Below are 27,885 nucleotides of genomic sequence, written 5' to 3' on the forward strand. Positions count from 1 at the left end.
GGTGTAGCCACAATGAAAGGCCAGTTGATGGGATTATAGTCTCAGGCCAATGCCAAAGATTTGGCCAAGTGGGCAAGTCCAGGGTTTTTTCTTTCTGGGGTCTAGATCCCAACCCCATTACAGGGACTGTCTTTTGCTTCTTTTTGTATTTCCAGGGCTTAGCACAGTGCCTGGCACATAGTTGGTGCTTAATAATTTTTTTTTGAGGCAATTGGAGGTAAGCAATAAATGTTTTTAGTAGTTTTTCAGTTGTGTGTGACCCTTCACGACCCTGTTTGGTGTTTTCTTGGCAAAGATACTGGAGTGATTTGCCATTTCCTTCTCTAGCTCATTTGACAGATGAGAAAACTGAGGCAAGCAGGGTTAGGCAACTTGCCCAGGGTCACACAGCTAATAAGTGTCTGAGTCCAGATTTAAACTCAGAAAGATGAGTCTTTCTGACTCCAGGCCTGGCACTCTATCCACTATTGGTGTCTCTATATCTGTAGCATTTTATTCTTTCCTGATCTTAGGTGAATTGAGTATCAGAGGTAGAACAGCCCAGACCTTCTGAGTTTTGAAAGGTTGAAAGAAACATGTAGACGGAGTTGGTAACAGAATATTCTAATGACTGCTAGAGCTGAACCTGATAAAGAACCAGCCCAGAGGAGTCACCTGCTTGACCCAGCCCAAGAAAAGAATTGACCCAGCAGCAGAGATATCATGTCTGACAAGCAAAGGAATGACTCAACCACCAGCTATGCCACAACCAGAATTGAACTTGGTGGGAAGAGAGTTTTCAGCAAATACTTGGAGTTCATTTTTTCTAGGGACCCAGGAGGTAGAAGGAAAAGTACACACTGATTTCTGATCATAAGCTGAGGTTGGAGGGACATTATTCTACTTCAGTCCTTGTCGTATATCTTTACTTAATATCCCTTTGTTGATGTTAATTGGTTAATTGATATTGAGGAGCTATCAGCAGGTTAAATGATATTGGGAAGATATTAGGGGGCAAAAAAGAATGAGAGCCCATAGTGAATGGGGGCTTAGGAGTAATAATACTAGAGAAAATCCCCCAATTCCTCAGGATTACTTCTAGAACCTAAGGGGGAAAGTAGTTATACTCTGAGGGAGAGTGGGAGAAAAGGGAAAAGGAACAAGCATTTATTGAGAGATGGTTCCATCACAATCATATACCACAACTTGTTCAGTCATTCACTAATTGACAGGCATCTTTATCATGAGGCTATACTTCTCTCTACTGTCATCTTTTTCCTGGGAATTGGAGGGAAAAAAAGAAAAACAAAAAACCTCAATGCCCATCTAAGAGAGGTTTCTGCCAATTTTAGGCTAGAGAACTCTGCCCTTACTGAAAGCACACAATACTCCCCTAGCACAGAGCTTCAGCTAAGTCTGAAGCAGGAAGCAGCAGAGACTACAGATGCCTTTGAGAAAGCAAACCCAGTCTAGCAGCAGAGCAGCCAAGAAGTCCATCAGTGACCCATTTAGCTGAGAAACCATTCCTTGTGGGGGGCTGGCCCAGTCTCCCAGCAGACTGACCCAGCCTACCAGTAGAGCCACTCATTGAGCCCAGATACTACTGCCAGCAATGAACTCTGGGAGAGAGGAAAGATATTAAGACCCCACAGTTCTGGAGACAGAAGGGACAGTGGGACTAGAGTTGTGAATTTTGATATTTCTTGGCTACATGTGTTCCTTACAAATGTGCCTTACTGTCATTGTGTTTAGGATTTCTGTCTCCCTCCCTGCCCCTCCCCACCCCCATTCTCTGTGTGTATCAGTGGGATAGTGTGTCTTGGGTTTATGGGGAAAAATTTTTTTGTCCAGCTATTTTAATATTTTCTTTTTTTCTAATTACATGTAAAAACAATTTTTAACATTTGTTTTTTAAACATTTTGAGTTCCAAATTCTCTCCCTCACTCCTTTCCTTTCCCCCTCATTGAGAAGACAAGCAATTTGATATAGGTTATACATGTGCAGTCATGCAGAATATATTTCCATATTAGTCATGTTGTGAGAGAAAACACAAAAAAAAATCCCAACCAAAAAAAGTATGTTTTGATCTACATTCAGACTTCATCAGTTCTTTCTCTGGAGGTGAATAGCATTTTTCATCATAAATCCTTCAGAACTGTTTTAGATGTGTTTTGTATTGCTGTATTGCTCAGCATGTGTAGCTGAGAATAGCTAAGTCATTCACAGTTGATTATCATACAATATTGCTGTTACTGTGTATAATGTTCTCCTGGTTCAGCTCACTTCACTTTGCATCAATTCATGTAAGTCTTTCCAGGTTTTTCTGGAAGCATCCTGCCCATCATTTCTTATAGAACAATATTATTCCATTACATTCATGTACCACAACTTGTTCAGCCATTCCCCAATTGATGGGCATGCCCTCAATCTCCAATTCTTTGCCACCATAAAAAGAGCTGCTATAAATATTTTTGAACATGTAGGTCCTTTTTTTTTTTCTTAGTATCTCTTTGGCATACAGACTTCGTAGTGGTTTTGCTGATTCCAAGGTTATGCACAGTTTTATAGCCCTTTGGTCAAAGTTCCAAATTGCTTTCCAGAATGATTGGATCAGTTCACAACTTTATCAACAATGCATTAGTGTCCTAATTTTCCCATATTCATTCCAACATTTGTCATTTTCCTTTTCTGTCATATTAGCCAATCTAATAAGTTTGAGGTAGTAGCTCAGAGTTGTTTTAATTTACATTTCTCTAATCAGCAGTGATTTAGAACATTTTTTCATATGACTATAGATAGTTTTGATTTCTTCTAAAAATTACCTGTTCATATCCTTTGGCCATTTATCAATTAGGGGATAACTTATATTCTTATAAATTTGACTCAGTTCTCTATATATTTGAGAAATGAGGCCTTTATCAGAGAAACTTGCTGTAAAATCTCACCCCCCAGTTTTCTGCTTTTTTTCCTCACTTAATAGTATTTTATTTTTTCCAATTACATGCAAAGATAGTTTTCAACATTCACTTTTACAAGATTTTGAGTTGCAATTTTTTTTCTCCCTCCTTTCCCTTCCGCTCCCCAAGAAGGCATGCAATTTGATATAGGCTATACAAGTAAGATCATATTAAACATATTTTTGATGGGGTTGGAATCTGAGCCCCAGAAAGGAAAAACTCTGGCCCCAGATCACTTCCCAACCTTGGTCCCACCTAGGCTCCATTTCCCACCCTTGGTAATTCTATTACCTTGTGGACCCTGGACTTTCCCACATGGCCAAATCTCTGGTGGTCCCCTGAGGCTATAATCCCATCAACTGGTCTTTCACTGTGGCTATACCCAATCTCCCCTCCATTGTCTTGTCTCCCTATGGCCCCAGGCCATTTCCCACCCTTGGGAATTCTATTACCTCATGGACTACTTAGCCACTCTCCCAAGGTCTTTCTGTATATAAGGTCCATCTTGTCTCCATTAAGATGCCCAGATTTTTACAATCTAGCCAATAGCCCATAGATGCTCAGACTGCTTTAAGAGTCTAGCTAATATGGTGAATCTTCAATGAACTTTGATTTTGGCTGCAAGAAGGCTTGGGTTGAATTCTTTCAGTCAGGACCCGGGTATTGTGATTTTGGGGTGCCAGGACCCCTAATCTCTAGACTGCATCATTTCCACATTAGTCATATTGTGAAAGAAGAATCAGAACAAAAAGGAAAAACCACAATAAAGAAAAAAAAAGAAGAGAGAAAATAGTATGCTTCAATCTGCATTCACACCCCATAATTCTTTTTCTGGATATGGACAGCACTGTCCATCATGAGTCCCTTGGAATTGTCTTAGATTGCTGAGAAGAGCTAATTCTATCAAATTTGGTCATCACACAATATTCCTGTTACTGTGTATTGCTGTTACTATGTACAGTGTTCTCCTGCTTCTGCTCACTTTGCTCAGCATCAGTTCATGTAAGTCTTTCCAGGTTTTCTGTAGTCTGCCTGCTCAACATTTCTTATAGCACAATAGTATTCCATTACATTCATGTACCACAACTTGTTCAGCCATTCCCAAATTTATGGGCATCCTCTTAATTTCCAATTCTTTGGAAAAAGAGTAGTGTGGGTGTGGAGGAGTCTATTCTAAACATGAGGGATAGCATATACAGACAGAAGGAGGAGGTGAGAGAAATAGGTACAGTTGACTTTGCCTAAAATGAAAGGGAGTACCACTAAATAAGTATGGAAAACCAAACTGAAGCTAGATTATGGAGAGTCTTGAATGCCAACCTAAGGAATTTGTATTTAATACCTTTAAGAAAGCAGTTGCAATAGTTTGGTAGTGATAGTGATGCGGTCTAGAGGTTAAGGGTCCTGGAATCCCAAAATCACGGCACCTGGGTCCTGCCCGAAAGAATTCGACCCAAGCCTTCTTGCAGCCAAAAACAAGGTTTATTGAAGATTCCACCATATCAGCTATACTCTTAAGGAATCTGAGTATCTGTGGGCTATTGGCTAGATTGTGAAAATCTGTGCAGTTACTAGATTCTAAGAATCAGAGCATCTTAATGGAGACAAGATGGACCTTGTATACAGAAAGACTATGGGAGGGATCTAGGAGTGGCCAAGTAGTCTATGAGGTAATAGAACTCCAGGGACCTGGACCACTGGCCAAGGGAGAATGGAGCTTAGCTAGGATTAAGGGTGGGAAATGACCAGGGGCCATAGGGAGGTAAAACAATGGAGGGGAGATTGGGTGTAGCCACAATGAAAGGCTTGTTGATGGGATTATAGCCTGGGGTGGGGAGGAGGAGGCCAGATTTGACTCTGTGGGAAAATCCAGGGTTTTTCCTTTCTGGGGCCCAGATCCCAACCCCATCAATGCAAGTCAGATTGCAAGGGATTAAGGTGAAGAGGTGAAGCTAAAACAGACAAATAAACAATCATAAAGAAAATCAGCAGGCAACTAAGTGCTTAGAAGAGGTACAAGCAAAGTGCTGTAAGAGATGGGACAGGAAAGATTACTTCTGGGTGAGTAAGGGGAATCAAGTCAGTCTTCTTGAAGGAAGGGTCACCAAAGCTTGGCCTTGAAGTATGGCGAGTATTTCAACAGATAGAAAACAATGGGAAACTGTATTCCAGATTTAGGAGGCAGCATGAGCAGAGGCATAGAGTGGAGAAAAGGTGAGTGATGGGAGATCAAGACTTGGTGACTAGTCCATTTGGGAAGAAACATGAAAGGTAATTGTATGAAGTAAGCCTGGGAAGGGAAATTGGAGTCAAATTGTAAAAGGCCCTGAGTGTCAAACTAAGGCAAAAAAAATTAGCCAGCAGAGAGATTTTTGAACAGGGAGATGACAGTGATGAGGATGGGAGCTAGACCCCAAAAAGGAAAAACCCTGGACTTTCCCACATGGCCTAATCTCTGGCATTCCCCCTGAGGCTATAATCCCATCAACTGGCCTTTCATTGTGGCTATGCCCAATCTCTGTTACCCTTAACCTAGCCATTGTCTTACTTCCTTGTGCCCCTCCCCTCCCCCAGTCATTTCCCACCCTTAATCCTATCTAGGCTTCATTCGCCCTTGGCCACCCCTGGAGTTCTATTACCTCATAGACTACTTGGCCACTCCTAGATCCATCCCATAGTCTTTCTGTATATAAGGTCCATCTTGTCTCCATTAAGATGCTCTGATTCTTAGAATCTAGCCACAGCTCAGGTCTTTTTACAATCTAGCCAATAGCTCACAGATGATCAGATTCCTTAAGACTCTGGCTAATATGGCAGATCTTCAATAAACCTTGTTTTTGGCTGGAAGAAGGCTTGGATCAAATTTTTTTGGACAGGACCCATGTGTTGTGATCTCGGGGTTCCAGCACCCCTAACCTCTAGACTTCAACAGGATCAGAGTTAGCCAATGATAAGATTACACTGGCAACAGGGTCTTAGGATAGGGTAGAGGAAGGAAGACTAAAGGTAGGGAGACTAGATGGGAGGCCATGAAGGCTAGAACTAGGAAGGTGACAATGGGAATGAAATGGAGTAGATAGACTTGATATATCATGGTGGTAGAATCAAAAGAACTTGGCAACTAGCTTGGCAGAGATGTGGTAAACAAGAGGGGCAGGATGAGACATACATTTTGAAACATGGCCAATATGTTGACATATTTTGCTTGACTATACTTTGTTAAAATAAATGACTTCTTTTTGGGGTTAAGAGGGAAAGGAGAGTTAATGATAGTGATTGAGATGTAGAAATCCCCAAAGAAAATTGATAACAAATATTTTGTTTAATCATTTCAGTCATATCTGACTCTTTGTGACGCCATTTGGGATTTTCTTGGCAAAGATACTGGAGTGGTTTGCCATTTCCTTCTCCAGATCATTTTTCAGATGGGGAAACTGAGGCAAACAGGGTTAAATGACTTGCCCAGGGTAATGCAGCTAGTGAGTGTGAGAGAAATGATTATTGAATAACATTATTTTTTTGTTTTGTTAATTAATTTATTTTGAATTATCAACAATCACTTCCATAAGCTTTTGAGTTTTAAATTTTTCTCCCCCTCCCTCCTCACCTTCCTCTCCAAGATGGCACGCAATCTGATATAGGCTATACATATATATTCCTATTAAACATTGTCACCTTAGTGATGTTGTAGGTAAGAATTAGAACCAATAGGAGGAACCACAAAAAAATAGCAAATAGTAGGCTTTGACCTGCATTCAAACTCCATAGTTCTTTCTTCTTTGTGGATAACATTTTCCATCACGAGGCCTTTGGATGTATCTTAGATCCTTGTATTGCTGGGAAAGGTCAAGTTTATCAATATTAGTCATAGCACAAAGTAGCTGTTGTTGTGTACAGTGTTCTCTTGGTTCTGCTCACTTCACTCAGTATCAGACCATACATTCTAGGTTTTTCTGAAGTCTACCTGTTCATCATTTCTTATAGCACAATAGTATTCATTACATTCATATACCACAGCTTGTTCAGCCATTCCCCAATTGATGGGCATTCTCTCAAGTTCCAATTCTTTGCCACCACAAAAAGAGCTGCTATAAATATTTTTGTACATGTAGGTCCTTTCCCCATTTGTATGATCTCTCTGGGATATAGACCTAGAAGTGGTATTGCTGGGTCAAAGGGTATGCACATTTTTATAGCCCTTTGGGCATATTTCCAAATTATTCTCCAAAATGGTTGGATCATTTCACAACTCCACCAACAATGCATTAGTGTTCCAATTCTCCCACATCTCCAACGTTTATCATTTTCCTGTTTTGTCATGTTGGCCAATCTGATAGGTGTGATGTGGTACCTCAGAGTTGTTTTGATTTGCATTTCTCTAATCAATAGGTCAGAAGCTGAGACCTTTGCCCCTTATTCCAAAAGAATTTGGGTCCCATTTGTTTGAGGGTGGAATGATGAGGATGGGATCTAGACCCCAAAAAGGAAAAACCCTGAACTTTCCCACATGGCCAAATCTCTGGCAGTCCCCTGAGGCTATAATCCCATCAACTGGCCTTTCATTGTGGACCTTCCTATGGCCCCAGACCACTTCCCACCCTTAATCCTATCTAGGCTCCATTCTCCCTTGGCCACTGGCTCCAGATCCCAACCTCATCAGTACCACCCAGTCTTGCAATCCTGGAGCCATTTTTGACTTGCCTCTCCACCCCCCATCCTGCATATTCAAACAGTTGCCCAAATCTAGTCATATCTAATCTCAATCCCCCTTGGACCAGGTCCATCGCCTTGACTCCCGAAGCAACCACACTAGTCCAGGAGGTTTTCTCTTCTCATTTAGGCCATTGTAATAGACCCCAAACTAGTATTCCCTCAGTCTACTTGCTGTCTCCAGTCTTCCCTTCACTTCTTTCTCTACTCTATTATTTGTGTAATCTTCCTAATGTATCTCTAGGATAAGGTCACCCCCTCCAAATCAACTGGTCAACAAGCACTTTTTAAGTACTTATTATCTGCCAGGCATTGTGCTACTTAGATGCTGGGGATACATGTACAAAAGTGAAGGTCCCTGCCTATTCTACAGTTTAGATACTCAAAAATCTTCAGTGGCTCCCCTTTGCCTCTTGATTAAAGCAGGGGTCAACAAGTCATGGCCTGCTGTGAACCAAGAATGTTTTTTTTTCTTTTTGGTGAGGCAATCAGGGTTAAGTGACCTACCCAGGGTCACACAGCTAGTAAGGGTCAAGTGTCTGAGGCCAGATTTGAACTCAGGTGCTCCTGACTCCAGGGCCAGTGCTCTATCCTTTGCGCCACCTAGCTGCCTGCCACGAATGGTTTTTACATTCTTAAAAAAAGAGATCCCTTGTTAGAGGACCATTGGAAAGAGCAGTTTCAGTGAGTGATGAATTCAAAAGCCAGATTTTAGCAAGTTTACCAGAGAGAAGAGACAAGGAAATGGGGACATATAATGTAGGCAGTATATATTTCTTTTGAATCTCCACATAATGGGCTGTCTAGTGATCAGTACACACTATGCACTCCATAAAGCAAACCTGCCAGACTTGGCAATAGGTGGGAGTTGAAATTAAAATAGGCTAAACTTCTTCAGACCATAGATAGGTTTTTAGTGGTTCATTTTCCAAGCAAAGGTACCTAGAGACTGACTGACTGCTGGTTGGTTGCCGTGGGCCACATGGCAAACGGGAGAGGTGGCAGACCACCTGAAATCCTTTGGTAGACCACTACATCGTGCAGGCCTGCCATAAAGGCTACCTGACTAACTTATTGATTATCAGGGTTGGTCTTCAATAGCCAGTGCCAGCCAATTTCAGCCAGTTCCAGCCAGATGCTGTTGTAATAATGAAAGGCTCCCCCGGAGTAGCTAGCTCTTTGCCCTAATTGGAGTCCTTTCTAGCTCAGAGGTGCTCATGTCGGTTCAATGTAAGACTACTGAAAACAAGGCAAAGAACAGACTTCCCCTGTCCTGGGACCAAAAGTCCCTCCATAAATGTAGGGCACCCTCTCCCACCAAAGCACACACTATTTTGTATTGTGTTCTTGTGTTGTCCTGCATGCTTGTTCCATATCCCAAAATGTTGTTCCCAGTTTCTAGATTGGAACTCCGTTTCTGTTTTTACACCTGTTTTCTCATACTTAGCTCCAAACCCTTGCTTCTACACCTGTTCATAGCCATCTGCCTGCTCTGCTGGTCACCACCCCGCTCCCACCCAGTTTAGCTCACTGGTTACTGGCCCCATCCAGCCAATTTGGACTCTGACCACTATCCATGAGTGCTTCCAAATTAACTCTCTAGATTCACCGAGTAACACATAGCTTTTCTGTTAGAACTAGACCTCTGGCTATAATTTAGATCACAGTTTCAGAGTTGGAAGGGACATCAGAGGTCATTGAATACAAATCTCTCATTTTACAGAAGAGAAAACTGAGGCCCAAGGGGGAAGTGACTTGCCCAAGGCCACATGGGTAGTATGTGCCAGAGTTAGGATTTGAACCATGTTTCTCTGATCCCATATCTACTGCTCATTCCGCTGTATCGTGCCTATATTTCTTGATCTCTAACCTTGATATTGATTGCCCTAACCACTTCACACTTGGACCCAATCTAGGTCTTAGCTTGGAGCCTTCTGACACATGAGTGCTCACCTTTGGGCTCTGTGCTACCATACATTTGAATTGGTTGTTGTCCTAACAGGGAAGGCAAAAGGAGCTTCTGACTAGAACAAAATCTGGCCTCCATACTGATGTCATCTCAACGTCTCTTGGTAAATGGAGTCTCATATAGACTTTCATGTCTGTCTGCCTATATTCCATATCATTACAATGACTGCTCCATTCTCTTCCAGTACCACCTTCCCCCAATCCATGAGGAAGTTAATCCACTTATCTCAGCTTCCCACCCAGAGATGACCCCCTCTTCACTGGTGACTGATTGCAAACTTACCTAGCCCACTAGACTTAGCTGCTCCCAAGGCAGACCAGGCTTCACATCCTAGACCATTTTGTCATTTGCTCTCTTTCCAACCACACTCGTAACCTTTCCCTTTCCACTTTTTATTCTGGAAATATGAGGCAAATAAATTCTACCACTGTTACTGGAAAGAGGGTGACAATACACTGCCCTACCGTTTGACACACAATCTTGGTGACTCCCAGGAATGAAATTCCCTTCCATGTCCAGTGCTCCATTATATGTAATCTTTCCCTATTGTAAATGTGTAAGCTTCTAGATCCAAGAAAGAGGAATAGGACCCATATGTACAATAATAAATATTATAATTATTTCTATATTATATATAATTATGATGTATGTTGCAGCAAATAATATATATTATACATATTATAACAGTTTTTGTGATGGCAAAAAAATTGTAAACTGAGAATTGAGTGAACCACACTGACTTCCTATTGTAACTCAATTCTGGATCTAGCTCAGTTTTTTTCCCATTAAATTATGGGTCTAGTCCAATTTCTGTCTTGTGAGAAAACTTTATTCAATTGTGGGAATTGTGAGAAAACTTTATTGCATTGTTTGAACCTAGCCCTGCATGGCTAAGAAGCTGGACCACTTCTACCTGTTGCTTAGAGACCCTTAACTAAGGGCCTAGGTTATGCTGACCAGAAACATAATCAAATCTGAAGACTGATGCAAGGAGTTTTCTCATAATTATACATCTCAGCAACCCATACATCTTATCTGAAAACTGGCGCTGTACTGGTCAATCAGTTATTGTTTCCTTATTCCTTTGGTGGATTAAAGATAGTTAAGGAGGAGTGGGGGTTCTTGTTTTTCTGATTTCAGGGAATTGTACCTGTTTGTTCTCCCCCTCCCAACTTGGAAAGTCCCTAATCTTTCCCCCAATTAGAAATCAGATTATCTAATCTTGTATCCTGGTTTATGTCCTGTTAATTGTTTACTTTTAATGCATAATAATGTGTCTCCTCCTGCATTTGGGTTTCAGTGTCAAGCTGAGGAAGCCTGATCCCAATTTGTTATGCAATTAGCTTGCATTGCTTAATAACTCAATATTCTTGAAAGCTCGAACCTTGGTTTCCTCAGTTATTTCAGATTTTACCTATCACAAAACAGAGGAGGGTACCCATCAATTAGGGAATGGTTAGACAAGTTATGGTTTGTGAATGTGATAGAATGCTATTGTGCTGTAAGAAATGATGAAAGGAATAGTTTTAGAAAAGCCTAGGAAAACTTGTATAAACTGATGCAAAGCAAAGTGAGCAGAACCAGGAGAACAATTTAAACAATAACAATATTGTAAAGATAATCAACTCTGAAAGACTTAGAAACTCTCATCAAAGCAATAACCAACCACAATTCCTAAGAATTTATAATAAAATATGCTATCTACCTCCAAATAGAGAAATGATGAATTCAGGATGCAAATTGAAACATTTTTTCTTTTCTTTCTTTTTGGACATGGCTAAAGAGTGAATTTGTTTCTCATGACTATACATATTTGTAATGGATTTTGTTTTTCTTACCTTCTCAATGGGTAGGGAAAGAGGAAAGGAGGGAGAGAAATTGGAACTGAAAATAAAATCAAATTGACTTTAAACATTTTTTAAAAACATGTAAATTCCTGGAGGGCTGGGATGATCTCAGTTTTTATACTTGTATTCCCAGCACTTAGCACAGTGCCTAGCACATAGTGCTCTATAAGTGTCTTTTCCATTTATTCTCAGTTTATTCAGTGACTATATATAACTGCTTGCTCCATATTCCTGCTTTAATACTAGGATGATAAACTCTGAGTGAGCCCCAGGTCTCTTCCCTGGGCCTTATTCTCTGTCTACATTTTCTTTTATTTTTTAAAAATTAATTTATTTTTAGTTTTCAACAATCACTTCCATAAACTTTTTAAAATTTTTAAATTTTTAAAAATTTTTAAAAATTTATTTTGATTTATCAGCAATCATTTCCATAAGCTTTTGAGTTTTAAATTTTTCTCCTCCTCCCTCCTCAAGACAGCACACAATCTGATATAGGCTATATATATACATTCCTATTTAACATATTTTCATATTAGTCATGTTGTAAGGAAGAATTAGAACCAATAGGAGGAAACACAAGAAAGAAGAAACAAAACATAACAGAAGAAAAAAAAAGCAAATAGTATACTTCGATCTGCATTCAAACTACGTACTTCTTTCTCTGGATGTGGATAGCATTTTCCACCATGAGACTTTTGGAGATGTCTTGGATCCTTGCATTGCTGAGAAGGGCTAAGCCTATCAAAGTTAGTCATTGCACGATATGGCTGTTACTGTGTATAACATTCTCCTGGTTCTGCTCATTTCACTCAGCATCAGTCCATACACATCTTTCCAGGTTTTTCTGAAGTCTGACTGCTCATCATTTCTTATAGCACAATAAGTATTCCATCACAATCATATACCATGGCTTGTTCATCTATTCCCCAACTGATGGGCATCCCCTCAATTTCCAATTCTTTGTCACCTCAAAAGGAGCTGCTACAAATATTTTTGTAGATGTGGGTCCTTTTCCCTTTTTTATGATCTCTTTGGGATACAGCCCTAGAAGTGTCAAAGGGTATGCACATTTTTATAGCTCTTTAGCCTACATTTTCTTTTAGTGGTCTCCCATGGGTTCGATTATCCTTCCTATGCAAATGACTTACAGATCTATGTATCTAGTAATAACTTCTCTCCCAAACTCTAGTTCCATATTACAGAATCAAAGAATTGAGTCGGAATGGACCTCCCACCCCCATGAGGGTAAACTCTTTATTGTCCCTGTGTCTTGTCCCAACTCAGGAGTCATTTCATGTGAATCATAGCTGAAAAGAGTCACTACAACATGCCTGGAAGCCACCATCCAATCTCTGCTGAAGGATCTCCAGTGAAGTGGAACACACCCAACTCTTCTCCAAACCTCCCCATTGGTTTTAATAGCGCCATGATCCTTCTAGCTACACAGGTACAATCTCAGAATCTTTCTTTACTCTACTCTTCAGCTTAATTTCCAAATGTTTTTGATTTTACCATGCTCTCAGGTGACAGATTTTCTGCTTGCTTAAACTCTAGTATCTGCTTACCTTGTGACTACTGCCTGTTGTGACAGAGGTGGTGGAAAAGGAATAAGCATTTATATAGCACCTTCTATGTGCTATACACTGTGCTAAGTGCTTTGCAAACATTATATTTATTTGATCCTCCCAACAACTCTGAAGATAAATGCTGTTATCTTCATTTTAAAGTTGAGGAACCTGAGGTAAAGAAAAGTTAAATGATTTGCACAGAGTCACACAGCTAGTAAATGTCTGAGTCTGGATTTGAACTCAGGTCTTCCTGACTCCAGGCACAGTGCTCTATTCACTGTGCCACCTAGCTGCCCCACCTTCACTCTTCAGCTCTCAGCATCCTGCTTTGTCTCCCTTCTTCAATGATATGTTAGCCTTTAGAGAGTCACTGACTTTTTTCTCATTTTCCCACAGGGGTACTCAGCTTGGGCAAATAGGCTCAATTCAATATATGGGAATTGTTTCATTCTTTGTACTTGTATTTCTAGCACTCATAAGGTGTTCAGGAAGACTAGCACCTCTAGTGTGAGGGCTGCTGACCCCTTTTCAGGGCTGTTTTCCACCTTTGGTGTCCCCCTGATTCACCCAACTCTCACCTGTGCCTTCAAGAAGGTGTAGTGTGGGCAGTGGCCACACCCTGTAAACTATTTCAGCAGATAAGTTAAGCCAAGTTGAGGGGTCTCAAACCCATCAGTGAGTTAGGGGAGTGTCCACCCCGACCATGTGAAGACTTGTCCCAGAAATGGGTGGATGAGAACAATTTGTTCCAATGGCCATGAAGGTGGCTGAAGCAAGTGCTTTGGAATGTTTAGAGTTTAGTTAGACATTGAAGATGCTAAGGTCTTCTGCTGCATCTTGAGCCACTGCCAGTCATTTTGATTTTTGTTTTGCCTCTGGACTCTGATGATTCTGGAGGAAAGAGTGAGGCTGAAGACTCCATGCAACCCTGCCTAACTTAAATCCAATTTATGCAAGAGTTGAAAGACATCACCTATACCATTTTACCATATTTACCTACCTTAAAGTCCTGTAGCAATTGGCAAGTAACAGATCAGCAGGTGTGGATACACTGGAAGTTGTAGTCACAACCGTGCACAGCCCAGGCCGTGGAATTATCTTCTCACTGGACTGACGCAGTGGGATTTGGCACTGGGTACCTGAGCAGTCTTTTTTTTTTAAACATATTTCCACATTAGTCTTGTTGTAAAAAAGAATCATAACTAAAGGGAAAAACCACAAGAAAGAAAAAGAGAGAGAGAGAAAACAGTATGCTTTGATCTGCATTCAGACTCCATAGTTCTTTCTCTGGATGTGAATAGCATTTTCCATCATGAGTCTTTTGGAGTTGTCTTAGATCATTGCATTGCTGAGAAGGGCTAAGTCTTTTCAAAGTTGGTCATTGCACAACATTGCTATTACTGTATACAATGTTCTCCTGGTTCTGCTCACTTCATTTTGCATCAGTTCATATAAGTCTTTCAAGGTTTTTCTGAAGTCTGCCTGCTCATCATTTCTTATGGAACAATAGTATTCCATTACATTCAGGTGTCGTATCTTGTTCAGCCATTCCCTAATTGATGGGCATCCCCTCAATTTCCAATTCTTTGCTACCACAAAAAGAGCTGCTATAAATATTATTATACGTGTGGGTCCTTTACCAATTTTTATGATCTCTTTGGGATACAGACCCAGAAGTAGTGTTGTTGGATCAAAATGTATGCACAGTTTTATAGCCCTGTGGGCATAGTTCCAAATTGCTGATCAGCCTTTTTAAAGGACCACACTGCTCACCTCCTAGCATGAAGAAGGGGCTAGAAAAGGTGCCCTAAAAATTGTCTGCTTCACCCAATCCTACTCTGCTTGCTGCAGGTAGAGTTCCCACTCTGTGGCTGAAATACAAAAAATGTATAAAAACTTTTGTGAAGATGATTCATACTCTCTATCAGTACATGGAATGTATGCGTGTTTATGAATAACATGAAATCCAGTAGACCTGAAAAAGGAATAACTTTTATAATGAGAGAACTGATCAGGTATGATCAGTTATGAAGGTTTTTGAAAATAATGGCAAATTTTGATTGCTTAGAGCAGTTCATTGGTATTATATGTCAGTTTCATGCTAGCATCTTGCATGGGTGCTGGAAATGGACAATACTTTTGTGCCTTCCCAGTCACCAATGGAGTGAAGCAGGCCCGTTTGCTTATTCTCATGATTTTTAGCAAGATGTTTTCAGCGATGTTGTCAGACTCCTTCAATAAGGGCAAAATCAGCATCAAGGTCAGCTACTACACTGATGGTAAATTACTTAACTTGAAAAGGGTCCAAGCCAAGACTAAAGTGGACTGAGAGTTGGTGCACAACTTTTCGTTCACAAATGATTGTGCATTCAATGCAATCTTTGAAGCTGAGATGCAACAAAGTATGGATTGATTCTCTGCTGCTTGTGCTAATTTTGGCCTTACAACACCAAGAAAATAGAGGTTCTCTACCAGCCAATACCACACCATGCATATGTGGAACCGTCAATTAAAAGAAATGGAGAAATTTTGAATGTTGTGGATAAGTTCACTTACCTTGGCAGTATACTTTCCAGGGATGTACACATAGATGATGCCAGACATCCAAACTATAGCACAGAGAGTGTAAATCTGATGGGTTGGCCACGCTGTTCAAATGCCAAAAATATGTTTGCCTAAAAGCCTCTTTTACAGAGAACTCATATAAGGCAAGCACTCACGTGGGGATCAGAAGAGGAGATACAAGGACACTCTCAATGTTTCTCTGAAGAACTTTGGAATCAGTTGTGAGTCATGGGAGACACTGGCACAGGATAGCCAAGCAAACAAAGCAGAATTGCAGTAACTCAAAAAAAAAGTGAGATGTGCACATTTAGAGACATCTCCACTCCATATGTTCATATAGACTACTTGTGCCCAGCCTGTGGTAGAGCCTTCCGAGGTTGTATTGGTCTGATCAGCCATGGTTGAATGCACTGTACCTTGATCTCAACATAGTGATGTCATTTTGGTACTCTTTGAGACCAAAGGACAACAACCATTTATCATCTCTTGCACCTAGGACTGTAGTTGCAAAAGATGTAGTTGGTAGACGCTTGAATGTTGTACAAAGGAGAGGGGAAAAGGCAAGTTTAGATAAAGAGGCTAAATATAATAGGTGCTTGATAATTGTTGTCTAGAATTAAATCTAGAGCAACAGAAAATGTCACCAGTTGGAGGTGTTTAGGGAAGGCTTTAGATAGAGGTTGGACTTTGAAGGAAGGAAAGAAATAGGGAAAGGTTGGAGGAAGAGAGTCCATTTCAGGCATGAGGATGTTAGAAGCAAAGACATGGAGATTGGAGAGGGAAATATGAAAAAGAGGGCTACAAAGTAGTGAAATTTGGTTGGAATAATGAACACAACTAGAATGTGGATGGTTTTAAATGCCAAGGTTTGAACTATACTTTTTTCCCAGAGGTCAGCATGTCTAACAACCCCCTTTTCATCCTCATCTTTTTTAACCTCTCTGCTGTATTTGACACTTGACCATTCTCTTCACCTGGAAAGGGCTTTTCTACTGACCATCTTCTATGCCTGAAATGTACTCACTCCTTCCTGCCTCAGGGTTCTTTTCTTTTTTGTTATTGTTGTTTTATTTTTTTCCAATTATATGTAAAGATAATTTTCAACATTCATTTTTGTAAGATGTTGAGTTGATATAGGTTATACATGTACAATCATGTTAAACATATTTCCGGGGGCAGATAGGTGGCACAGTGGATAGAGTACTGGCCCTAGAATCAGGAGGACCTATGCTCAAATCTGGCCTCAGACATATAACACTCACTAGCTGTGTGACTCTGGGCAAGTCACTTAACCCCAATTGCCTCACAAAAAAAGACACAGCTCTAGGGCCATCTTTTTCATACAGCTTATTTTGATTTCTACCCAAACCCAACAATTTCTAGTGCCCTTCTTCCCAAACTACTTTGTATTTAATTCCTTGGTATATATTTGTATTTATTCACTATATATTCTCTCCCATTAAGCTCCTTGTTTGTAGGCACTATTTGCTTGTATTTGTGCCTAGTACAGCATCTGACATATAGCAGACATTTAAGAAATATTTGTTGATTGACAGATTGATTAAAGACAAATGCCTTGCTAGAGATATTCAAATGACAAGTGCGGAAAAAGAGACCAAGAATCCTTACAAAGAAACATATAAGCAAGTATGTATAAAGTAAGATAAAACTAAAATACATACACACATTGCATGTTTTGCTAACCATTATTTTTATTAATGGCAGCTAGGTGATACAGTGGATAGAGCATTGGGTTTGGAATCAGGAAGACTCATCTTCCTGAGTTCAAATCTGACCTCAGACACTTACTAGCTGTGTGACCCTGGGCAAGTCATTTGACCGTATTTGTCCGTTTCTCATCTGTAAAATGAGCTGGAGAAGGAAATGGCAAACCATTCTAGTATCTTTGCCAAGAAAACCCCAAATGGGGTCATGGAGAGTCAGACACAACTGAGATGACTCAACACCACCACTTTCATTAAAAGATTTCGTGGAACCAAAATATTAATCATCTAAAGCCTCCACTAAGAATTCTGACCATTTGAGCAGGGAGAAACTGAGGAAGAGATCTCTGACCCCAGGAAACCAGGCCTGTAGAGGGTGGAGGGTGGGAAAGAGTTCCCAGAACACTAGTTCTTGTAGGGGAGAAAGAGACCCTAGGATGGCTCCCTAGGACATTGCTGCTAAGGATGCTGTAGAGTAGAATGGACCTAGAGAAAGTCCACCCATCTAAATCAACATCAGCCAGCATTGATGGTATTCCTGGGCATTACAGTTTGAAAGATGTGGTATGAGGCCCCAGGCTCAGTGGTTTGATATGGGTATACAAGACTACAATAGTTGTACCAGGACAGTAGGTGGCCTCTCTGCCAGAGACTGGCCACTATACTGGTAGCAAGGTCTAAAACCCCTAGTTTCAGGAGTTGGTAGTAGTTATAGTCCAGTCAACAAGTCAAATTACCAAGCATTTACTAGACACCCACTATGTACTGAGCACTGTGCTAAAGATGGGATAAAAAGAAAGACAAAAGTAGTCCCCTCATGAGGCTTCATAATCCATGGGGGAGATAACATGCATTCCACTATGTACAAATGAAATAAATATAGAATAAATAAGAAATAATCAAAGAGGGAAGGCACTACCATTAAGGAGGACCAGGACAGGCCCGTCATTCAGTGGTGGGAGAAAATGGGAGAAAAGCACATCATGCTGAGAGGAACCTAGAGCAAAGTCCTTGTTGCCTCACCTTAGTTACAGCTGTTAATTGTATGTTACAACTATAATCATGTGCAAGTTACTTCATAGTAATCTTTGTGGTTTTAGCACTCTATCATTGTTCATTCATTTTTCACTTGTGTCCAACTCTTTGTGACTCATTTGGGGTTTTCTTGGCAAAGATACTAGGATGGTTTGCCATTTCCTTTCTCTGGTCATTTGACAGATGAGGAAACTAAGGCAAACAGGGTTAAATGGCTTGCCCACAGTCACATAGCTGGTAAGTATCTGAGGTCAGATTTAAACTCAGGAAGATAAGTCTTCTTGATTCCAGGCTGAGAGCTCTATCCACTGAACCACCTAGCTTCCCCTTGGCACTTAATTCTCAGGAATTTATCTATTTTGGTTCATTGCCAACAGTTAATGATCAAAATCTCTGCAATCACAGGATCATAGATCTGGCCCTGGAAGGAACCTCATCCGTAATCTATGTCAAAGCCTCATTTTACAGATGAAGAATGTGATTTGCTGAAGGTCACATAGCATCCTGTGTAACTGGCAGATCCAAGTTCAAACTCAGGTCCTGTCATTCTCCTCTGTACCATAGTGTCTCAACAGGTATGAACCTTCTATGAGATTCAAGTGGTGGCCTCTGCTTCGAGCCCAAAAGATTTGTAACTATGAGTTTCTATACTACTTAACATAAAATATATTATGAGTTAAGCCAGGCAAACTTGAGCATACAAATGACAAAGAAAATAATTCTTTAAGGTAAGGACCAGCCCCATGATTTCCTTGATATAAGGAATTCTCTCTAACAATTCCCTCTGACCAAGGTAAGACATTTCTCTGCAACTTAAAGTTTTATAGAGTTGCCAAGACCACCAAGGAGTTAAGTGACTTGCCCAGGGTCATACAGCTAGTATATGTCAGAGGTAGTTCTTGAACATATCTCTTCTTGGCTTCAAGATCAACTTTTGATTCTCTCTGTACCAAGCTGCCTCTCAATTCTTTAGGACAACTTTCTTCTTTTTAAGTTCAATTCAAGCATTTATTAAGCACCTCCTGTGTGAAGAACACTGCTTGGCACTGGGGAGAGATACAAAGTTTAAGACAGAAGTTATTCTGCCCTCATGGAATTTAAAGCTTAGTATAAACATGACAACCCAAATTACTATATGAAACATAGAATCAGTCACCTCAATACAAGTATTCTCTATTACCAGTCATCTTTTTTAAATAGATGTCATTCCTACCACCCTTTATCACATAATTAGAACCATTAGTAGTTCTCTCAATTAACAAGTGTAGGAGCATATTAAAAGCCTCAGTTTTAGTTAAACTGAAAATATTAAATAACATTTCTTCCAGCCTAAAATTCTTTCTGGGACTTTTCCCTTTAGCACAAAAAAGCCAGGGCCTTTCTTAGGGAAATATATGGGGGAAGGGTGGAAACCAAATTTAAGACAAAGATACCTTTTATCTTGCTAAAAATCCTACTTACCTAAGGAAGCACCCTTTTTCTCATTCAGAAAGGATTCAATTCTTGAAGGGTGTGGACTAGGAAGGAAAGGAGTAGTTATGAAGTGACTATTCTATTTGTTTAAGTAGAATGTTAACCCCAGACTATTTTAATTTTGTGATTTTTCTCTTTCAAGATTCTTATGAGTGGTTCCTCATACTAATTTGGACTTTTCTCTCTCTACACTATAAAAGCTGGGATTTAGAATAATGTTAAGTTAAATAAAATTGTATCTGGCAAATTTGCCCCTAAAATGCAGAGTACAGAATTTATGTTTTTCATCAACCCAGGCCCTTTAATGACCAGGCATTTTAGCCACGATTAAGTAATTGTCCATAGAGGATTTCTTGACCCAAATACCTGTGGGAAATAGCCATTTCATTAATACGCTACTTCGAAATAATTCACTATAGATTTGCAAAATGCCAATATGACTAAACGCTATACATTGAGACTAGAATACAGGTTGTCTTTATGTTTATTGTTGCGTATCTCTATTGCCCATTCCCAGTTTGCCTGGGCATGTAGGCAGTTAGTAATTGATTTTTACAATATTACTTGAAGTCAATACTTATTCTTCCCTTCCTTCCCCACCAAATTTCTCAGTTGGACTTTCTGAAAGACAAAAGATTTTGACTTAAGATTCATTAGCACACATCTGTGTGAATCCTATTCAAATCAGATTCAGTATCTGATCAAAGTTACTAGCTAGCTAGTAACTCCCCCTCCATACATTTCCCTACTAGCTTACTACTATCTAGATCAAAGTTAATAGCTAGCATTTATATAACACTTAAAGGTTTTTAAAGCACTTCACTTAATGTTATCTCATTTGATCTTCATAAGGTGCTATTATTATCCCTATTTTACAGACTAAGAAACTAAGACTGTGAAAGGTTATGTTACTTGCCCAGGGTCATATAGCTAGTACTGAGCCTGAGGCAGGATTCAAAATCCAGTCTTTCTCAGCCCAAGTCCTAAACTCTTACCCAAGTTGTTGTTCATCAATTTTTTTAAGAGGAACAATGACTTCGTGGGGTCTTGATTTGTTGGTGAATCAGATTTAAGTGGGGCACAGTTGTACAAAGTCATCAGCTTCACTCTTCTTCCAGAGTTATCTAAGTCTAGTGGCAAGACAAAAAACCAAGATGACTAGTGATGCCAAGGATGCAGTGAAGTCTTTGACATCTGACCCAAGCTCTAAGTGTTCTACAATGCCTACTTCAGCTGCCTTCATGGCTGTTGGAAAAAATTGTTCTTATCTACCCATTCCACCAGGGAAAGTCTAAACATGCTTGGGGTAGACATCCCCCTAACTCACCAAGAGGATTGTGGCCTTTGACTTGGTTTAGCCCATCTGCCAAGACTTACACTACAGTTTTTTGGAGCCACAGGTGAGAGAGGGGAGTCTGATGTCTGAGCAGGGCAAGATTGAGGGAACCTCTGCTTATAGGAGATGTCAGCCCCAGATGGGGCGCTGGGCATACTCCCAGTGAGTGCAGACACAGTGGGGCGACACCTCTGGCCGTGTGGACACTTACAGGAGGGCAGAGATCTTGGAGGGCAGGCAAAGGAGAAGGAACCCAACCATAGAAAGTAACTATGGGGAACCAGAATACTGGGGTTCATCTTCAGAGGAGGATACTGAAGCAAAAAATGCCTCTCCTACTTCAAAGAGTAATGTCAAATGGCCACCTGCCCAAAATGAATTCATAGAACTTAGAAAAGACTTTAAAAATCAAATGAGGAATTGAGGAAAAATTTTAAAAATGAGAACAATCCAAGAAAAGCAAGATTATGAAAAGAAAGTTGACCAACTAGAAAAAGAGATCCAGAATCTTATAGAAGAAAATGACTCCTTGAAAACTAGAATTGGGCAGGGAGAAGCGAGGGAAGTTATAAAAGACTAAGAAATAATAAAACAAAACATAAAGAATGAAAAAATATAAGAGAATATGCAACATCTCATAAGAAAAACAACTGATCTGGAAAACAGATGAAGAAGAGAAAATATAAGAATAATCAGACTACTTGAAAGCTACAATCAAAAAGAAAAGAATTTGATACAATAATACAAGAAATAATTAAAGAAAATTGTCCTGAAGCATTAGAACAAGAGGGGAAAGTAGAAATGGAAAAAATCCACTGATCACCACTTGAAAGAGATCCTATGAGGAAAACCTACAGGAATATCATAGCTAAATTCTAAACCCCCCAGCTCAAGGAGAAAATATTACAAGAACAAGAAAAAAAATTCAAATATGGTGGAGCCACAATTAGAATCACACAAGAGCTAGCAGTGGCTACACTAAAAGACCATAGATACCGGAACAGTATACATCAAAGAGCAAAAGAACTGGCGCTGAAGCTGAAAATATCAAACCCAGCAAAGTTAAGAATAATCCTGAATGGGGCGCGGGGGGGGATGTTCAATGAATTGTCAGACTTTCAGGATTTTGTTGCAAAGAGACCTGAACTTAATAGAAAATTTGATATACAAGGCCCCAGAGAAATGTAAGGTGAACATCAAAGACTAATTACAAGGGACTCGATAAGGACAGGCTGTTTACTTTTTACATGAGGAAATGTAAACTGTAAATCTAAGACTGTAATTGGTAATTGGGTAGTTCTAAAGAAAGATTGGGGTAGAGCTGAGTATGACGTGATCCTAAAAAGTAATACCATCTAGGAAAAGGTAAAAAGAGTGAATATCTTATACAAATGAGGTGTGAGAAGAAGAATTGATACATAGGAATTAAATGGGGGGGGGAGGGAAGGACTGGTAGTTCTGGAACCTTACTGTCATCAGGAAGAAGTTAAAGAGGGGACGATGCTTATAAAATTCCATCAAGAAAGAAGGCAAAGGGAATAGGGAGAGGGAAGAGGATAAATGAGGAATTTTTAGAGGGAACCTTACTCACATCAGATCTGGGATAAAGAGAGAACAATATATAGTGCAATAAAAGTCTTCTAAATTTATAAAGAAATAAAAGGGTAAGGGAATAGGATAAGGGGGGTTATAGAAAGGTATCTAGATTAATGGGAATGGCAGAAAGAGGGAATAACTTATATATTTGGGGGTTTTTTAGTTTGTTTATTGGTGAGGCCCTATTTGAACTTGAGTCCTCCTGACTCCAAAGCTAGTGCTCTATCCACTTCGCCACCTTGCTGCCCCTAACATATATATTTGGAAGGCTATGAAAGTCTTCTAAATTCAGATAGAAAGGAGGATAAGGGGAAAGGGTGAGTGGAGAGGATAAGGAATGGATCTTTGGAGGGGGGTAGATTAAGTAATAGGAGAGCAAGGTAGTCTGTAGCAGTAAAGTAGAGGAGTCAGGAGGGATAGGAAAAGGAGATGCATGCAAAAAAAATACAGATCAGTAGTAGAATTTGTTAGGAAAAAAAAGCAGGGATGGTAATCATGATCTCAGACAAAGTTATTTAAAACAGATTTAATCAAAAGAGAAAAATAGGGATACTACACTATAAGTCAGCCATATTAATCAATATTGTTTTAGATTATTTAAAATAACTAGACAGAATAAGGTTGGAAATTGCTGTGGTGTCAGAAATGATGAGTTGGTAGACTTAGAAAAATATGGAAAGACTTAGGCTTATCAAGGAAGATATCCATCCTCAGAGAAACAGAGGACAAACTAGTATAGTACAGACTTACATAGAGGCATGTGAATGTATGTGTCTGTATACGAATATGATTTTTAGATATCTAAGTATATGTATGTATATGTAAGTGTATGTATATATGTGTGTATAGGTCTATATATGTATGAACATGTGTATATGTGTATATATGTATATAGAAACTCATGTATATGTACATGTGAATGTATATCCATCTGTGTGTATATATACATATATGCACATATACATACACATATATGTATATATAATATATCCATGTGTACTTAATTGTAGCCCTTTTGGGGGACGAAGGGGGAAAAAGGAACGAAGTGAAAAGCGCACAGTAGAAAACAAAAGAAAAATCACAAGTAAGTAAAGAAAAGATAGACAGCTTTGAACACAATATGTGGTATTTATTACGTATGCTTCCTTGAAATAGAAATTTGTTGCTGTATATTTTGAATCCTCTCTTACATTTTGTTGTGCACATGGCAATGTTTTTCTTATTTTATATTTGTTTTAGTATTTAAGTTTACAATGTTTCTTTTTCTTTTCTTATTGTGCATTTGTTTTAGTATTTAAGTTTAAATTAATTTTAAAAAGTATTATGTAAGTAACACATTAAGCGTGAACATTTTAATGGCTTTTATTGTGAAAAAAAGATGCTTAGAACTGGATTTCTTGGCCCTTTCTCTTCTGTTCTTGTCCCATTTCAAAGTACTTACATCTCTTGATGGCTAATGTCCTAATAGATATGCATTTGGGCCCAAAAACATTTGAGCCTCAGTACAATCTTTGTGGTCTTGGCCTTTCTTCAGAAAATTGTCATTGTTTGATCACCATAGATACTCTAGTGATTCTAACACTTTTTCCCCTGAGTGTACAGGGAGTCCTTGTCTCTTTTATAATGTGTTATTTAGTGAGGTTGGCACTTGTCACGCTTCTTACAGTCATTTTGTAGGTTTTAGGGATGTTCAGCATATTGGCAGCAATGGCGTTGTCAGTACCAGGAGGCTTAGCACAATTTTTTTAAAGGCAAATTTTCCAAGATACCTATGTATATCTATCTTTTTAAACTGACTTGTAATTTTTAGAACCTCTTTTAATCCTCCTTAATTCCATTTCAGAAATTAACTGGGGCTTGTCCTTAAAAAGCCCCTGGTAGTTTACCTGAATGTTTCCATGTACGTCAGAGCTAAAGTGGAACTTAGAGGTCTGAGGTCACAGGGAGAGGCTGAAGCAATTTGCCCAAGGTCACACAGGTAATAAATGACAAAGCTCAAACTCTAACCCAGATTTGATGCCAAAGCTTGTACTCTTTCTCCTTTCTACAGTTTATTTGGTCTTGAGACCCTTTTGAACTCTTTAAATTACTGAGGATCCTCCAAAGAGTCTTTGTTTATGTGAGTTATAATCTATTGATATTTACCATTTTAGAAATTAAAATATCTTAGTATTATTATGAGAATAGCTTTGACCTTATGGAGCCCTTGAAATGGTCTCAGGAACCCCCAGAAGTTCTTGGATCACATTTTGAGGACCACTGTCCTATAGCTTAGCCGACTCTTTCTGCATAGGTCACTTCCTGCAGGGGATTATCTTCCTCAGACCATCATGGTCCTTTGTCTCAGCTGTCCCTTGTAATACAGAAAATAAACATTTGTTAAGCAACTATCTTGTGGTGTTAATTGTGCTAGGTACAAGGACAGATGGAAGATTTAGCTGAATCTAGATCTCTGTACTCCAGAGGCTTACCACTCTATTATCTTTTTTTTTTAACTATTTATTTATTTGTTTTTACTTTTCAACATTCACTTCCATAAGATTTTGAATTTTAAATTTTCTCCCTCTCCCTTTCTTTTGTTTTGTTTCTTCTTTCTCATGGTTTCTCCCATTGGTTCTAATTCTTCTTTACATCATGATTAATGTGAAAATATGCTTAATATGAATGTATAAGTAGAGCCTATATCAGATTGCATGCCATCTTGGGGAGGGGGGAAGAAAGGGAGAGTAAATAGTATGCTTCCATCTTCATTCAGATTCCCTAGCTCTTTTTCTGGACGTGGATAGCTTTTTCCATTGTGAGTCCTTTGGAGTTGTCTTAGATACTTGCATTACTGAGAAGGGCTAAGCCTATCAAACTCAGTCATCACACAGTGTGGCTGTTACTGTGTACAATGTTCTCCTGGTTCTGCTCACTTCACTCAGTATCAGTCCATACAAGTCTTTCCAGGTTTTTCTGAATTCCTCCTGCTCATCATTTCTTTTTCTTTTTTTTTTTTTTTTTTTGGTGAGGCAATCAGGGTTAAGTGACTTACCCAAGGTCACACAGCTAGTCATCATTTCTTATAGCACAATAGTATTCCATTACATTCATATACCACAACTTGTTCAGCCATTCCCCAATTGATGGGCATCCCCTCACCCTATTATCTTAAATTCAAACCATTCACCTGTTCTCTAAGCCACATCCTGGTGACTAATAGAAAGGAATGAAAGAAGACAAAGCCCAATGCCCAATCCCTTTATTTCCTAGTAGTGTTTCTCTCACCAATTATAGGAGCCTTTCCTGGCTCTGATGTTGATGTAACAGTCTTGCTCTGGGGATTTCTCTGCTAGGATCCTATTTGACAGAATTTTACATCACACGCTAGTAACATTAACACCTTTAAAGGGTAGTCCTTCCCCACACACCACCTCCCAATCTTAGCAGCTGACTTCTTTTATAAGTGGCTTTGGTTTTAGAGTTCAGATTGATGGCATCTATCAATCAGGTGGGGGAGCTAGGTGGCTCAGCGGATAGAGTGCTTGGCCTAGAGTCTGGAAGATTTATCTTCCTGAGTTCAAATCCAGTCTCAGATTTGAACTTATTAGCTGTGTGACCCTGGGCAAGTCACTTAACCCTGTTTGCCTCAGTTTCCTCATCTGTGAAATGATCTGGGAGAAGGAAATTGCAAACTACTCCAGTATCTTTGCCAAAAAAAACTGCAAATAGGGTCACAAAGAGTCAGACATGACTGAAATGACTCACAAAATTAAATTAGTCAGGCAATAAGCATTTATTAAGCACCTATGGTGTGTCAGGTGTTGTAAAGACTGGATTATCAATGTTGACTTTTAGTGCCTTCTGTAAATTGGATCCTAAAACAAATCCTGTTTGTTTTGTCACAAAATAATGGTGTGATGTTTAAGGTGCTAGCCTTTTGTTATATGGATGTTTTGCAGAAAGGGACATACAAAGAATATCAGTATAGGAAACCCATGATAAAGTCAGCTTAAAAAGAAACACAACCTATCAGATAAAAAAATTTGAGGAGATCCAGGCTATTTTAAGGACCTGAGAGAAAACTACCCTTAAGATAAAGGGACTGACAGAACCTCTTTGAAGGCAAACTTCAAACTGATTGACTTAAAGATGGCTATAGGACATCATGGTCCATCAACTCTTTTAAAATTACTTCAGAGTCTTGAAGGATATAACTGAGAAATTGTAAATCACATAACTGTGATTTGACCATCAAAAAGCTACATTGGCCATTAAAAGCTGCAATGGTGACAGGGAAGATCAAGACATAAACTCAGAAGAAGACAACAATGTGAAGATAGTTACAAACAAAGCCTCAAAGAAAAATGCTAATTGGACCCAAGTCCAACAAGAATTTCTGGAAGAATTTTTAAAAAGAGATATAAGAGTGGTAGAGGGAAAATTGAGAAAAGAAATGAGAGTTATGTAAGAAAATTATGACAAGAGAATTAACAGCTTGGTAAAAGAAGTACAAAAAATACTAAAGAAAATAACACCTTAAAAAAACAGAATTGGCCTAATGGTAAAAGAAGCACAAAAATTCATTGAATTAAAGAACTCCTTAAAAAGCAGAATAGACTAAAAGGAAAAAGAGGTACAAAAATTCACTGAAGAAAATAATTCCTTAAAAATTAGAATTGGGGGGCAGCTGGGTGGTACAGTGGATAGAACTCTGGCCTTGGAGTCAGGAGGACCTGAGTTTAAATTCGGCCTCAGACACTTGACATATACTAGCTGTGTGGCCCTGGGCAAGTCACTTAACCTTGATTGCCTCACCAAAAAGGAAAAAAAAATAGATTTGGGCAAGGGGAAGCTAATGACTCCATAAAACATCAAAAAACAATAAAACAGGGGTAGCTAGGTGGCACAGTAGATAGAGTACCAGCCCTGGAGTCAGGAGGACCTGAGTTCAAATCTAGCCTCAGACATATAACACTTACTAGCTGTGTGACTCTAGGCAAGTCACTTAACCCCAATTGTTTCATCAAAAAAACAAACAAACAAAAACAACAATAAAATAAAGTCAAAAGAATGAAAAAATAGAAAAAATGTGAAATATCTCATCAGAAAAACAACTGACCTGGAAAACAGATCAGCAAGAGAA

General features: G+C 39.3%; 1 pseudogene; it reads right to left on the reverse strand.

Annotated features, from left to right (window-relative positions):
- Positions 1–24,142: 24,142 nt before the first annotated feature.
- On the reverse strand, positions 24,143–24,457 carry LOC114053296 (annotated as a pseudogene).
- Between the last annotated feature and the right edge of the window lie 3,428 nt (positions 24,458–27,885).

This window comes from Vombatus ursinus, unplaced genomic scaffold, assembly GCF_900497805.2.
Source record: "Vombatus ursinus unplaced genomic scaffold, bare-nosed wombat genome assembly UNPS02014811.1, whole genome shotgun sequence".
NCBI lineage: Eukaryota > Metazoa > Chordata > Mammalia > Diprotodontia > Vombatidae > Vombatus > Vombatus ursinus.